Here is a 16,020-nt window from a genome sequence, read left to right on the forward strand (position 1 = left end):
CCCTTTCCCCCTGAACTCTTTTCTCTTTCCACGAGGAAGCCTGTTCCTTGTGCTCCTGTGGCGATGTGCAGAGCTATCACTTACAGCAGGACAGGGCTTCATTCTTGACCTGCACCTGCAGGAAGCTGTGAAATAATTAAAGGCCAGTGAGAAGGTGAGAAGGTAAGCCAGGAGGTGCAACAGGCTTCCTTTCTCTTGTAGCATACCAGGAGCTGTCACTTCAGCTTTTGCCCAAGTTTCTGAGCTTCTGCCCATTGGGTTTTTTCTTGTGTGGTTTTTTTTTTTTTTTTTTTTTTTTTTTTTTTTTTGCATGTATCCCAAGCATGTGGGACATCCATCCCCCTTATGTATTATAGAGTAGTTTAAAGATGATTAAGACAATACCTAATCTAAATGATGAATGATGTAGATTGCTCAGCCTCAGAGCCACCAGGGCTTTTCATGCACATAGATTAGTCAGCTCAGTAGCTAAATATTGGGGCAAACAGTGTAAATCCATGCAGATAAGCCTCACTGGCTTTAATAGGATAGAAGGATTTCAGAATGGGTTTTGACACCGCTCCACGTCTTGTCACGGTGTCTGTGGCCGCATCGCTGACACGGCTGCTGCAGGAGGCTGGCTGAGGAAATAAAGCATGGGATGGCTGTTTGCTGAGCGAGATAACGTGGGCTGGCAGGGTTTGGCTTGTAGGAAGGGACGGCGGGAGGCTGGTTCCTGTTTGTCCTCCTCCTGTCATCAGGATGAAGCTGGCAGTGCCTGGGGAGCATGGCCCATAGGGAAGAGCTCATTGCAGCGTGGGGCTGACAGCGGGTTTTACTTAAGCGCTGAAGCGTGAGGGTTTAAATCTTTTATTTATGTCTGGTTGAGTCTGTCAGAGTTGTGTCAAATATTTTTGACAAGTAAAAACGCTATTTGCTTCAGTTTAATGAAAAATGATTTTTTTTTTTTTCCTTTCTTTTATTTTGTACCCCCCCCACACACCCCGCCAGGAACTAAAAGAATTGTAGTTTCAATTGCAAACCCAAAAAGCTCCTCGGGAAGAAAAAAATAATAAATCCACAAAGAGCCTTCCGAAAGTTGTGAGAGCTGGATTTTACAAGACTCTCTTGGTTGGTGTTTTGAGTCTGTGTAAAATGAGAGTCTGGAGAGCATTCAATCATATGATATCTCCTTTTATGAAGCTTTCTGGGCATATTATTCTAATGATGTTTAATGGCAGTGATTTCTTCATCTTAACTGAGTCTGTCTTTTCCCAGTCCCATGTCATTTTTAATTTGTTGCTCTTAGGAGAAGTAAGAGAGCACGAGACTGGCTCGGGCATCCTGTCTGCTACAGAATGATACAGTCATTAAGGTTGGAAGAGACCACTATGATCACCCAGTCCAACCACCAGCTCACACCCACCATGCTCGCTGACCGTGTCCCTCAGTTCCATGTCTCCATGTTCCTTGAACACCTCCAGGGATGGTGACTGCACCCACCTCCCTGGGCAGCCGTGACATCTCTCCAGAGGCAGGTAGCCTGTGCATGTTTCCCAACACCAAGCAAGTGTCCTTCCCAAAGGTACAGGGAGTGGAGCTGCGTGAGGTGTCCAAGCGGCAACTGAAGGGCAGGCTGGTATGATGTCAGTGTTCTCTCACCTGGGGAAAGGGATGCTGTCCCCCAATGGCATAGTGTCTGTCGGAGTGCTCAGAACAAGAGAGATGTACACCTGTTAGAGCTCATCCACAGGAGGGCCACACAAATGATCAGGGATGGAGCAGCTCCCTATGAAGACAGGCTGAGAGAGCTGGGGCTGTGCAGCCTGGAGAAGAGAAGGCTGAGGAGACCTGAGAGCGGCTTACCTGTATCTAATGGGGGCTGTAAGAGAGATGGGGACAGACTCTTCAGCAGGGTCTGTGGTGATAGGACAAGGGAAATTGGCTTCAAACTAAACAAGAGGAGATTTAGGTTTGGTATACAGAAGAAGTTTTTTACGGTCAGGGTGGTACTGACACAGTGAGGTGGTGGATGCCCCATCCCTGGAGACACCCAAGGTCAGGATGGAGGGTCTCTGAGCACCTGATGGAGCCATTTGTGTCCCTGCTCATTGCAGTGGAGTTGGACCAGGTGACCTTTGATGGTCCCTTCCAACTCAAACAATTATGTGATTCTGTGATGCTGTGATTCTGTTTTGTGTGAGTTTAAATTCAGCGTGGGTCATGGCTGGCTCTGAAGGTGTGGGTGCAGTGGTTGATACCAAGTTGCACACAGGGCTTTCAACAGACTGGGCTGAAACATGGGATACTACAGACGTAGGTTACAAGATGAGAAGAAGGAAAACAGGTCTTTTTTTCCTCTCGACTTGAGAACAAATCAGGTTTTGCCTGGACTACTCCTTTTCAGAACACATTCTTTGTAACTGAGCTCCACGCTCAGCATGGGAGAACCCTGTCTTGGGCTAGGAGAAGGACAGCACAGTGGGACAAGCCTGCACACCCTGCCCACCCCCTGCAGCTGAAGGCTTCATCCTGTGCCTCCTCAGTCAGGATCAGGCTTTGTCACAGCCCAATCCCCCATGACCTCTGTGGCCTCTCCTCGTGTCCCCTGGGAGCTGTCATGAGACTGCCTGCGCCATGCGGTAACACGGGTCTCGGGGATGCAAGCAAGGTCAGATGTCTGCTCAGAAATAAGATTGGCGATGATGCCACCGGAGCTGACAAATGGCCTGTCACTGCTCTGTGACTCACGGCAGTGAGAGGGCAGCGGTGGAAGAAACCCATGAGGTCACTCGTAGCCTCGCTCCCCCCTGGGAGCTGTGTGTAGCCTTCACCCAGGGAGTGATGGGCTGGGCAAGGCTCTTCCTACAGCCTTCCTTCTGTGTGCCTGCATGTGGGTTTAGGTGCCTGGCACAGGTCTGATTTAGCTCCTGCACACACCTGGGGAGCTGGTCCTGTAGTGCAGATGGTGTCCGCTCTGCGGCCCCTTTTTGGATCTGGGTTCCTGCATGGGGTACTCCTCAGTTCAGCAGTGCTTGTGAGCAGGGTGAGGGGTAAGACAAAGTTTGTGCTTTCAGCCTGTTGCAGTGCTACTGCGATGCACAAATGTGGTGCTGTAAGGAACAGAGGGCCCTGCAGAGCCAGCCCAGCCCTGGTATGCTCCAGCCTGGGCCATACTCCTCTGTTCTGGAACATTGGCAGGGGTCAGCTCAGCCTGCCCTTCCTCTCTCATGTTGAGACTTTCCATACTTTTTAAAAGAGCTTTTTTCTCAGTTGCAAAAATCTCCATGGACATCACAGCCAAAGCAGCCAGCACCAGGTGCATGCTGCTGGAGATGCTGCACCCACCACTCAGCCGTGGGGCCGAGTTGCTTTTTTGGGAACAGTATTGGTGTTATGGGTTTTGTGGGGAACAGGTGACCTAAACTCTCCAAGTAATTTGGAGGAATATCCCAGTTTCATTATTCCAGTTTCAGTTATTCTGCCTCCTGACATGCTTCATCCTCTTAGCCAGCTCCTGGGAAGCAGTGGCGCAGCTGGGAAGGGTAGGATGGGGTTTCCTCACCTAGAAGGGTAGATGAGAGCACACTGATGGGGATAAGGAGTTGCAAGTCTTGGCAGCATGAAGATCTCTGAGCTGGATGCAGGGGATACCTATGAACCACTGCTTGGATCTGATGTCCTTCCTCCCACAAGGACACCTGTCCTAAAAACCTGAACCCTCTCCACAAAATGCAAATGCATGAATTCTCCTTAAGAATCCATCACAGGCTTCTTGTCTCCATCTTGATTGGCTCCAGTGAGGTCAACTTTTTTAATAACTTCTGGACTTCAGCAGGGAAAACTCATTCCTTCAGGAAATAATATAATTAAGGTTGCCTGACACTTGTGATTATAAGACCCTCTCTTCAGTTGCTTGAAACTATGCCAGTCTTTAACAATGTAGACTGAAACTTTGCATGTCTCTGCTGCCAGCTGAACTTTTTTGGAAACTTTTAGCAGAGAAGTGTTTTAAGGTGCTCTCAGGGCAAGCTTTGGGGAAAAAAAGGACATTACTTTATCAGTAGCTTAAAAAACATGTACTTGCAGTTAGGCTGAAGAAACTCTAGTACCTTTGCACTGTGAGACCAAGGCAGATTGCTTTCAGGAGTGTATACAGCCTGTGTGCAGAGGTGCTACTTGCCGCTCTGCTCCCCACAGGACCTTCAGTGCTTTGAGCATGCAGGACTGTCAAGCCCGTAGTTCAACTGATGCAAGGTATGCTTCACTGATGGGAGGCTATGGGTCCCTCCTGTTGGTACAAAGAACTCACTGATCCCTGATCCATATAGTTTTGTGTATGATAATGATGGGAGAGAAAAGGCTTCCCTCCCCCCCCCCCAGCATTAGTATTATTGTTAGTATAAGTATTAGTATTAGCAAGAATTGGCTAGGATATCCCTCTGCCTCAGCCCCATTGGTTGTCTGGGAGGTACAGACACATGCAACAAGCAGCTAAACCACCAGTTCTTTTGCATCGCATCTTCCTAATTCAGCATGTCGTTATGGAAGTGTCCAAAATAACAGTGTGTTGTGGGGACAGCCCTGCCAGATCCTATCCAGCAAGTGTCACCTTGATAACGTGTCCTGATGGTGGCACTTGGGACCTTGAGTCTAGGGTGCTTGCAAGAGCTCAGGGCTGCTGCAAACCCTCCTGTGGAGCTTGTGCTGCCCTTTGCACCCTACACAAGCCTGCCTCAGAGCTGTATCCTGTTTTCCGGGAAGTTCAGCTCACTGATACTCAATTCCTGCAGGTTGCCCTGAGTTAGATATTTCAGGTGCACACCTGTTCTGAACATACTTGCTGAGTCCCTCCAAAACCTGAGTTTGGTTGAGTCCTTGAGAAGCAAAGATGAGAAGGCAAGGCTCTGGGATCTGTACCAGAGATGGCTTGTTCCAACAGAACAGGGCTCAGGGATATCCTGGAGACACCTAAGGTCAGGCTGTCAGGCTTTGGGGACTTTGAGCACCAGATCAGGCTGTAGGTGTCCCTGTCCGTGGAGGAGAGTTGGACCTTTGAGGGTCCCTTGCAGCTCAGACAGTTCTGTGATTCTGTGCCCATCCTCATGGTGTGAGTGGGTCCCAAGGACACCCCTCAGCCAAGGGTCCCTGGTTGTAACAGAGCATCCTCACTGCTTGCTTTGCCCTGCCTTCTTCTGCTCTGCTCCATCTGTGGTTTAAACCCTTCCCCCCCCTAAAAACAACAACAACAAACGCATCGTTGTCATTGCAGAGCAAAGGAGCTTGGTGGAAGGAGCCTTGTGCACCCTGTCAGCCTGGGGTGCCCAGTGGGGCAGCTCGTGAGTGATGGGGCGTTGCGGCTGTTCGGCTCGGGGCAGCTGGAGTTAAATTTCCTGGTGTCTGACACCTGACAAGCATGATAAATTGTGGTACGCCACGCGCTGCCAGCGTGACAAACGGTCCATTGCCCTCCTTTTAAGCTCTGGGAAAACTTTTTAATTATTTCCCAGCACTTTGCAAATGAGCGTTTCTCAATCAGGCGCCCAGTGGAGTTTGTTTTTTTTTTTTTTATCAGGAGGGGAATGGAGGTAGGGGGGGTTATTTGTTTGTTTGGGTTTTGCAGGCAGACGGGGGTGGGCAGGGGCTGCAGTTTGGGTTTGTGCAGTGTTTGGATGTGGTCCTGCGGAGGGTTGGGATGGAGCTCATCAGCTCAGGTGCTAATTAAAGCACATCGTGTTCCAGGCTTGCAGTCGCCCATGGGAAAACGTCTCCCCAAGAGTGGCACTGAGGCTCTCCTCTGCCAGCAGAGTTTGGCTCCTTCTATTTTTCATATTTAATAATGCAGAACCATAGTACTTTTCTTTTTTTTTTTTTAATCTTCTCAAAGCGCTTAAAAAGGAGGAGGGAACCAAAGAAGCTCAGCCACAAGAGCTAGATAATGAGTGCAGTTCTTGGCTGATAATTTGTTTGTCTAACACGAAAAGTGTGTTTGCAGTTGTAACCAAAGGCACTGAATGCCCCAGACTCCACCTCTTTGGGCAGCACATCACACAGCATCTCTCACACGTCTGTAGTCCTGGGAACCTGTACCACAAAACTGTGTGTTCTTCTTTCCTTCCCTTGGCGTACAGTGGAACCGTGTGTAAGGCCCTGCAGGGTTAGGGCTTATGCAGCACAAGACCTGTGGGCATGTGCCGGGATGCTGGGCTGACATTTTGGTCCTGCTACATTATTTTGGATGGCTACTGTTGCTGTCTTGAAGGATGATTAGAGATGCCCCAAGCTGCTATATTTTTTCCCCCTCTCCTGTTTCATGTCTCTAAATCAAAATAATTAAGCAGATGCATGCTCTGGGGCTGAACTGGGATGCTCCTGTGGGAGGGCTGTACATCCGAACAAGCTTTTTGTCACCCCTGGCTGCCAGGGCTGGGAAACAGATGCCCCCTCCCTTGTTCATTGCCTATGCTTGAAGCAAGCGCAGTGCTGCACCAGATAACCTGACAGACTGTCTCTTCTGCTTTGTTGAAGAAACTCCGAGATCCGAGTGACGGGGTTCAGCCGATCGTGAGCAACCAGAAGAATCCCGGAGCCTTTGATGATAAATAGGGGACTCCCCCAGGACTCAGGACCGGTGGAGAGGTGAGAAGTGTACTGAAGTGCTCACTTACCTGCCTTGCCCTCACTTCACGTGCTCTAAGCATCAGAGCTGGTGCCCTTTCTGTTCACCCTTCCTGCACATGGGATACAGCATCTATCTTGTGCCCAGCTTTGTCCCACTGATGCTGTAGGGCTGTGTCCCCTTAGGAAAACAGCATGGCTGCCAGCACTGGTCAAAAGGTTGTCAGATTTTCTATTCATGCCTTATATGCGTTGTGATAATCTAGCATCATTTTTGAAGAAGTCTGGGGTCACTTCCTAAGCCACAGGGGCTCTACTGGAGCAAAGAAAGAGTGGTGATGGTACTGCCTTGTTTGGACATATGGGCCATGCTGAGACTTGCTTGGGGTTGGGAAAGCCAATGCTTGCTGCTGCTGGGCTTGAAAAATGAAAATGATGAATTAAATTTTTAGCGGGTCCCTAACTGCCAAGCAAAGGCATCTTAAATGAGGATTGTCACTGTTTGACTAGCATAGCCTCCCACTTAGCAAAAATTGCATGGTTTTAATTATGCTGATCTTGGAAAAGCAATCACTTGCACCAGAGAGGTGAAACTTCACCAAGACATCAAGTGTCAGGAATTCTCACTGCCTGCTTCTACTGCTCTCCCCCATGCAACCCATTTCCCAGGGATGTTTTGCGGCCTCTTTCAGTTTGCATCAACCAAATCATTGTCCCCTGAGCCCTAGACAAGGACACGAATGCACCCTGCAAGTGCATTTGGGCATGGGTGCAGGCACTGGATGTAGATCAAGGTGAGAAACCGCAGGGGTGGGCAGCACCTGGTGGGGCACATTGGTCTGCAGCAGCAGAACTGCCATCAGCAGTGCCTGGGGGTGGCATCTGTAGGATGGTGTGGAGTAAGGACTGCTTCCCGTCCCTCATCCTCCACCCAGCAACAGTTCTCCTTGCAGCTCTGCAAATAGAGAACAGCACAAGGAGAGTACGTTGCTAATAATACCAATTACTGTTACACGCTGGCTACAAGGTACGCTGGCAGTAATGGGATCCGGGGGGATGAAATGAAAGCGATATAATATGGTGAGATAAATTAGCATTGTAAAATTAGCCATGGGTCTAGTCGGGGATCTGACAAATGTGTTGCAGCTTCGTTACAAGCTCTGAGCTCTGCCGAATTGGATTTAGTGGCCCAAAGCAAAGCAGACAGGAGCAAGGGAAAAGAGAGTTTATTAGGGGTCTCCGTACACACATGCTAATGGTTAACGCTGCTTGTTGCTTCCTTGACTTTGCTGAATGATACGTCCCCTGGCGCCTGCTCGTATGCTGCAGTGCAGGAATAAAAGCCCAACACTGCTGATGTGCTGCTGGAGCAGCTCAAGCCTGGCAAAGGAATGGGAAGCGGATGGAGGGGCGTGGGTTTGGGGTCAGGTGGGATGTGGGGAAGGTGTTTGTGCTGTAGCTGTGTTTCAGGCTGTAGGAAGGATTGGAGACTGCGGCCTTACCCATTTCCCATGACCTAGGCTGGGCTCTGGGGCAACTAGAGCTGGGCATCCCACAGCTCCCCCTGTGCGTCAATGATACACCATCAACTTCAGGGGTCCAGATGCACGTATTATCCTTCTTTCTCTGAAAAGGAAGGCTGTTTGTGCCTCAAGAATGGCTGTGGCCAGATCCAGTGGGACCTGCTGCCTGGAGGCTCGTTAGGCAGCAGCAGAGGCAAGCGGTCCCGCTGTGAGCAGTGCATGGATTTGTGAATGCAGACTAATTGCATGTTTAATGGCTGATGCATTACACAGAATCTAGGGAGGGGCAGGCATGATTTAGGTCTGGTTTAATAAGGCACGTCGTGTGGCTCATTTAATAATAATAAAAGCAAGGGAGAAAAGTGCAGAATGTGCTGTAGAGCTCTGTGGTGGAGCTGAAGGGCTTGCGAGGAGGTCAGTACTAAGGCTTCTGCAAGCTGTGCCACTGCGGTGCTAGAGGGGTGGTGGGTATATGGCAGACATGTCCATAGGAGGGATGAATTCCTGGGGAATTCAGCAGAGGGCTGGCCATTGCACCGTGCTGTTCTGGCAGTCAGTGCACTGTGGGCATATACTTGTTGCATTATGTACACAATGTGATGTTGCCAGAAGGGTCCCCTGGACAGCAGCATTGGCTGAGGCAGTGGTCACCATGGGGCCATCTCAGCAACACCCAAACCCAGGAGCATCCCAAGAAACCCAGGAGCATCCCAAGAAACCCAGGTGCGTTTGTGTGCTTGAACCAGGTTGGTGGGAACCCAGATGGTGGGAGATCAGTGTGCTGGTGCAGCTGCCCATGTCTATATGGCTGCAGAGCAAGCAGGGCATAAGGTGCAGCTGTGTTGCATATAAGGCACATCAGACCCCAACCAGCTCCAGGTACAGCCAAAGAGTTAGTGAAAGCAGATCCTCTGGCCCCATCTTTGCTGCTGGAGAAGCAATGCAGGACCTCAGCAGGGAGCAGCGGGAAGGCAAGCCCACGGTGCAGTGCTCATAGAAGCATAAATAGAAATACGACTTCTCAGGCTCTTGTGCAGCAGTGATATATCTTGTTTCTATTGACTTTTTTTAAACCTCTAAAATACATTGTAGATTGATCTACAAATCTGCAAAAAGCACCTGTTTTTTTTCTTTTCTTTTTTTTTTTTTAAGTCTAAAGCAATTTTCTGCCTGCTCCTTGTGGTTGGCTCTGAACAGACACATGTTCTCTTGTCCTCTTTGAGGCTGGCGCGCTGCCACGATAGTAGGAAGTTTAGTAATACTTGAGCTGGATCGATGCGAGCCCATTATCTGTGCTGCCTGGGACTTGGAAGAGACGGGGAAAAAAATGCTCTCCCCAAACGCATCAAAGCCCTGCGATAAGGACAGGCGGCTGAGCGCTATTTATAGATGGACAGATGTCTTGCCAGAGCTCTGCTGCTGTCACTTGTTTATGCAGCTTTTGAGCATTTAGCAGTGTTTATGAGGGTCTGAAGAGAAATCTGTCCTACCTTCTGTCTGAGATGGATCCCTCCAGGCACTGCCGGTGATGGTGGCTCATTTGCTCGAGGGCTTTGTCCTTGTTCAGAAGGAGGGACGTGCCCTTCAGATGGCAAGAATAACATGGTTGAGAGGCCCCGAGGTGCTCTGCGATCAAAAATAAGGTGTGAACAGTGATCTCATCTCCTTGCATTGCTGCAGACCCACATGGACCTTGGAGATCTGTAGTTCAGAGCAGAACTGTCACCAGCGCTGTTTCAGATCAAGTGTGGCTGTGAGTCTTTACAGCTTGGAGGTCTCCATCCTCTGCCTCCTGGGATTGTGGCTCAGAAAAGAGGTTTTTCCTACTGGTTAGTTAGTGTGGCCAGTGCCATTCTGTTTCACGTAAAAGTCTACATCCCTCTTCAAGTAACACACAGAGCACTTGAATTGGTACAAACCATTCAGCCTCAATGGCAGGAGTGGCTCCTGAGCCCAGCTTAGGTCTTGCAGTGCATGTCCATGTATGTCTTCAGTGAGAGCAAGTGTGTGAGCCAGTCCTCCAGCTGGCCCTCAGGACAGGCAGAAGTTTCTCCTTGCATCCAGTGGCAGCCTTTTCTTTCAGCTACAGCACACTGCCTCTCATCGTCTTGCCTTGCATTGCTGCAGAGAGCCCAGCTCAGTCTTCCACAACTCCCCTGTCCATTTTGGTGACCTCTGCTGGATTTTCTATAATTAACAGCTTGTTACTGGGGCTCCGAAGACCAGCCGTGGTGGTGGGATGGTGTTCTCAAAGCAAGTGCTTCAGTGGCCTGGGGCTGCAGGAGAGAAGGAGGTGTCTGCAGGCAGGTTTAGGATACCAAACCTGACTGTGTATTTTAACGCATCCTCTATAGGGTGCCTCATTCCTGAGCCAGGGGGCAGGGACATTTCTGCTCCCTGTAATGTGATCATCTACACAGTTTTTGCAGAGTGCTCTGAGCATCCCTTGCTCTCTGCTCAGCTTCAGCCTGTCTCCAGGGTGCCACTTTGCTCTGACCATATATTCCTCTGACTAGTGGGCAAGCCAGGAAGTGGGTACCTTTGTAACGAAACCACATATAGGCTTTCAAGTGGTGATGACACTTTCTCAAGCTATCTGTCTAGTGAATGTGCATTCCCCAGCTTGTTTGTATTCACAGGCATGATACTTAGCTGCGCAGGTGGGCCATGGATGTCCAGAAAGATGTCAATGTCAGGAGGAGGCTTTAATGCAAGCCTTTCTGCTATTCTATATGATGGGTGGCAGGTGAGATCCTAATGTGCCAAGGGCTGTGAGGGGGGTGGCTTGCAGGATGAGGCACAGGAGATGTGGCTCAGCCAAGAGGCAGCAGCAGTACTGGGGATGGCTTTTTACTGCTGAGCTACAGCATGACCGTGGCAATCATTCAGTAAATGAGGGCTCTAATGGAGCCAAGCAGTGTTTTCCAATTAAAAGAAACAACCGTCAGTAACGAGGACAGCACTCCCTCTGAAATACTGTATGCTCACCAGATTGCATTACAGCCACTGTGGGTCTTGGCCCCAGGAGAACTGTGATGATGGATGCCCGATGCTCTGCCCCTTAGGGCAGATGTGGGGTGTATCTGGAGTGGGATCTGCCCTGTGAGCGAAAGCTGTGTGAGGCACCTGCTGCATTACCCTTGTCCTTTCCAATGGGGATGGGGTGCCAGTGGGAACCTTCTCTCTTTCTAACAGCAGGATGGTTCCATGCTGCTGGGACACCACTCTGCTCCAGGGCAGTTAGCAGCACATGCTAGGCTTGGTGTAACAGCCTCTAACAAGTTTGGCTCAGTGCTGCCCTTCACTGAGATCATATTGCTGGCTCTTTTTCTTCCCTTTGCCCTAAATCGTAGCACTTACATAAAAAAGGAGGGGCACGCACGTGGGGCCTGCACAATTTATGGATCAGAGATTTATATGCCGCTGGGATGCTGTATTTTTTCCCCACCGTGACACTTTATTGCCACAAATTACCAAACAGGCAAGGTTACACGAGTGACAGCAGCAGGGCTGTAAAGGACAGGAACAAACGGCAGCGGGAGAAGTACTCAGAGGAGAGGGGGAGGTCGGGCACAAGGCAGAAATAAAGCCAGGCGGGAGGCAAGCGTGCGTCAGAAATCTGCCCGCGATGCAGTGAGCTGTGTGGGTGAGGGCTGGGGAATTGGCGTGCCACCTCGCACACGTGTGCCCACGCTGACAGTGCCATGCAGCTGGGGAGCAACTGGTGGTTGGGCACGTGTCAGGGTTTGCAGGCTGTGAGCCCATCGTGTGCCGTGATGATGTGATGTGCACTTGCAGGCTGTCTTTTTTGGGGTATGAACTGCAGGTTTTTAGTTGCAGAGGGATATTTATTTTGCGTGCTGGTCTGCTTGGTGGTGACTTGAGGGCAAAGCATTGTTAGAAAGTGAGACTTCATCTCCCTTTGAAGCATCTTCCATCCCAAGCAGTGCTCAGTCTGCAGCAGCTGTGTGGGGTGTCCTGCAGCAGGGTGTCGCTGCTCCTGACTTCTCACCAGCAATCAGCAAAAATGTGGTGTGTTGTATGGAACAAACACACCTGGCTTCTGCATGGTGGGCAGCAGACCTTGTTTTGACAAACCTAAGGGTAATTATTCCCTCTGAAGCATCATCAGTGCTGCATTCGCAGCCCTTCCAGGCAAACCTAGTCAGGGGCTCCCATGTGAAAGTTTTTTGCAGTCAGTTTATCTCTGCTTGCTTTCTGGCTCTTGACATCTGTGCTGCAGGGACAATTGGGCTGTCTTCTGGCTTGGCTTGGGTGTCTGTCTCAAATTTGAAGACTGAAGGTGTGCTGATTTTCTATGCAATCGGTGGAGAGAAGGAGATGCTTCTGGGAGATGCTCTGCTGGAGGAACGAGTGCTGGGTTTTCTAGCTGCATGATTGCAGGATGGGGAACATCCCAGATGTCCCCTTGGGTGGGCCAGGATAGGCACTTCTGTCTGTCTTAATGCATCTAAGTGATGCTTGGGGAGAATGGGTAGTGAGCATCATCCCCTGGCCAGGGAGGTGTCAGCGCTGCTGAATGCCTGTTGCAGCTCCTCTGCGATGCGCTTCGGTTGAGCGACTCTGTCTGCGCCCAGTCGCCCAAGTTAGATCAGCTTAACTTCAAACAAATGTAAGAACTGAAAGGCGCGGGAGCAGTGATGTATTAAGGCTGCCTTTGAGCTGGGGATGCTACTCAGAGCTGCAGGGAAGCTGTCACTCCATTGTTACTGCAACAAAATGCTACCGGAGGAGCTGAGAGGTGCAGAAACAGAACTGCTTTTAGCACACAGAAATGTGCTCCATGGCCTTGGGACATGCTGTGACAGCCCACTGGAAGCAAGCATGGGTGCAGAGCAGTGGTCACCTGGCCCTGGTACCACCATGGGCAATGGGGCAATTTGATGTGTGTGTTCCTCTGCTAGTCAAAAAAAAATAATAATGATTTCTCCTGAATCCCATTGCCATAAGCCAGGTATTTAATCTTGCTTGAAGGGAGCATCTCTAACGTACACAGGGCATCGCAAACAACGGTAAGTGATCAATAGGCTAAGTCCTGAGGTCTCTTACCCAGACTTTGCTGGGGTAAAGGTTGACAAAGTGCTGAGTATTTACTCGAGGCTTCAGCCCTGTGCTGAGAGCTGGAGAAGTGATTGACAGATTTATTGATGATACGTTTCTCTATGAATCCCATCTGACTGTTGCTCACAAATGCTCATTTGAGCATAAATCCTGCCTGGGCGGTGTAGCAGATAGCTGCTACTAAAGCAGAGCCGGGCAGAAAGGTTTCAGATGAATTGCATATTTGGTGAAAAATAGCTTCGGATTAGCAGGAATAGCTTGTGTTTCTGTGTTGTGTTTGGCAAATAGCCTCAGCTGAAGAAAGTGAAAGCCCACTTGTGAAAAAGATCAAGCACCGGGTTTTGACACGATGTTTAGATCTCATTTCAAATGGGTTTTAGGTTTTCTTCCAAAATCAAAAAGCCAGACAAGCTTCAGAAGATCCCTCTGAAACCCTTTCATTCCTCGCCCTCTGCTTCTGCCGCAGCGCGGGGAAACGTGGCACTGCTCGCACAGCTCGCTGTCAGCTCTGACTTCATCTGTTTTCCGCTCAACCCGCGGTGTGAAGGCTGTGTTTGGTGCAGGCTGAGCTGTGTTGGGCTGCCATGGGGCACTTCATACTCACTCCAGAAAAAAATAAGCCACCACCATGCCGTGTTTTTCTCTTGCATTGATGTTTCTTTGTTTTGTGCCCGGTTGCAGCTCCTACCTCTGCCGCAGCACCTGCTTGTGCCCACATGGGTGCCGAAGGAAATCGCTCAGACAGATTTGTGCATGTGTGTATGCCTCTCTAAGTATTTCCCATTAATTAATGGAGGCTGGAGTCTGTCGTCTGTAACGAGCGCTCACTGGCGGGTGATGAATGGCTTGTATGACAAGATGGCAATGAGAGGCTGGGTGAGCTGCTGCTGCTGTTGCTGGCGCTGGGTTTGGGAGAGCAGCAGTTGGTACCTGGGCGAGAAGATGGGATGGAAAGCAGCCAAATTTCCACATGGCTGAAGAGGAGGAATGGACTTGCACTGTGGTGGCCACCCTAGTCCCATGGAATTGTTGTCTGGAACTCTGTTTACCAAGCAGAGAACTTGTGCTCTTCTCCTGACCTCTGCTGTGCTTGGTTTTGCTGCTGCTCCATCCCCAGAGAAGGATCCATGTGCCCACATTTAGCTTCTGTGCTCCAGCAGTGCCTTCCTGTAAGCTGTGCTCAGGAGCTGGAGCGCATCACAGTGGTGCCAGTACCAAGTGTTCCCAGCTTGCCTTACCTGCTGGCAGTAGGCACGTGCATGCAAGACAGATGCTTGAGGGTGTTTTAGGTTCATGTTCATTGTTGCAGCGTGGTGTGAGGCTGGTCCTTATGGATGTGCTGGTGTGAGGGTGTGTTTGGTGGATGTGAGTTCCTGGTGCTTGCAGCCTGTTTGGTGGTAGTCAGATGTGTCCTCTACTGAGCCCAAAGTTTGTAAGTTAGAACACTGTCCTCTGCTGCACACTGATCCAAGGGAAACAGCGCTGCGCCCAAAATCTGCAGCCTCCAGGGCAGGCATAGACTGAGAGGGCACTCCATGCCCAGTAGGAATAATCCCTGCAGCATCACTCTGGACCCACCATGAAAGCTGTGTACTGATTATCCATTTCTGTTTAAGGTGATTTTGGCAGCTTGCTGGGGCTCCAGCAGTAGGAACAGGGACACTGCTTGGAGAAAAGTGTGGGTGCTGTGCACATCCTGCATGGTGACTCCCACCCCACACGGTGAGGTTGCAGGGGGACCAGCCTGCCTTTGCTGGGGAACTGAATTATCTGCTTCCCCAAGTGAGGAAAATAATAATAATAATAATAATAATAAAAAAGTGCCTTCCACTAGGTCATGAGCCATTACCTCGAGGGGCCCTTCATCAGCTGATGAATTCTACTTAATAAAATAAATACTGAGAGAAAATGTAATTGGATTTCATTTATTACCCAGTTCCGCCTAGCAGCCCCAGATTATACAAAAGCAATTAGAGAAAGCTCTCCATTAATAGCTATCTTCAAGCCACCCAATGGGCTCATTCCATCAAACCTTCTGGCTCGTGTAATTTCCTTTCTTGGAGCTGGCTCCTGGCTGGGGGAGGGATGTGGGGTGCCCAGCACCATTGCCAGCAGCCTGTAAACAGCAGCAGCCCTGTTTCCATCACCCTCGGTATGCCTAGGTCTGCAAAAGGGTCTCCTGATCTGGGGAGGGAAGCCAGAACACCTAGGTGGTTTGGCTAAGGGTTGGGCTTGGTTGTGCCTTCTCTGTGCTGGGAGCACCTCGTAGCCGTGCGGTCAATCCGTGTGGTTTGGCAGCAGGAATGTGGAGCCCTGCAGGGGAATTCGATGTAATCCTGTCCCCTTCAGGATACAGTTGCTTCTCTCCGGTGCTCATTCTCCCTCTAATGCTGGCAGTTTGCACGTCAGCTCCTGTCAGCCAACTGGTGGTGTGCAGGAGAGCGTTCCTACTTCCATGCATTCTGCTGGGATCAGGAGGACCGAAGACAACCTGCAGGTTAGCCTGTAGCAGAGGCTCTGTCCAGTATCTCAGCTTCTGGTCACTCTTAACAAGGCTGGATGAGGAAGAGTGATGACGGTGGAGTTGGCTTTCAGATTCTGGTTGATACCAGTGCCCAGCCAGGAGTGGAGTGGGAAGGATGTATTTGTTGTGCACACATCAGCAGGTGGATACTGCATGGCAGGAGATGAGAGATGTGCTGGTAGGGCATGAAGCCATGTGTCATGGGGAGAGGTGACAAATGCTTGGCACAGATAGGCATGTTGCTGTGCGGGTACTTTTTCCCACAGCACATTGGCTTGTGCCTGAGGTCTGTTG

The 16,020-nt window shown here is 50.1% G+C and overlaps 1 protein-coding gene across 2 annotated transcripts in view; it reads left to right on the top strand.

The window, feature by feature from the left end:
* The window catches only part of CNTFR (ciliary neurotrophic factor receptor), a 170,978-nt gene that overhangs the window by 40,994 nt on the left and 113,964 nt on the right, over positions 1-16,020 (top strand). For both annotated transcript variants that reach the window (XM_048931848.1, XM_048931849.1), the window contains exon 2: positions 6,508-6,618. The gene's annotated coding sequence lies outside the window, so the exon portion shown is untranslated. The remainder of the gene's footprint in view (positions 1-6,507; positions 6,619-16,020) is intronic.

The sequence above is a fragment of the Lagopus muta genome, chromosome Z (assembly GCF_023343835.1).
Source record: "Lagopus muta isolate bLagMut1 chromosome Z, bLagMut1 primary, whole genome shotgun sequence".
NCBI classification, from domain to species: domain Eukaryota; kingdom Metazoa; phylum Chordata; class Aves; order Galliformes; family Phasianidae; genus Lagopus; species Lagopus muta.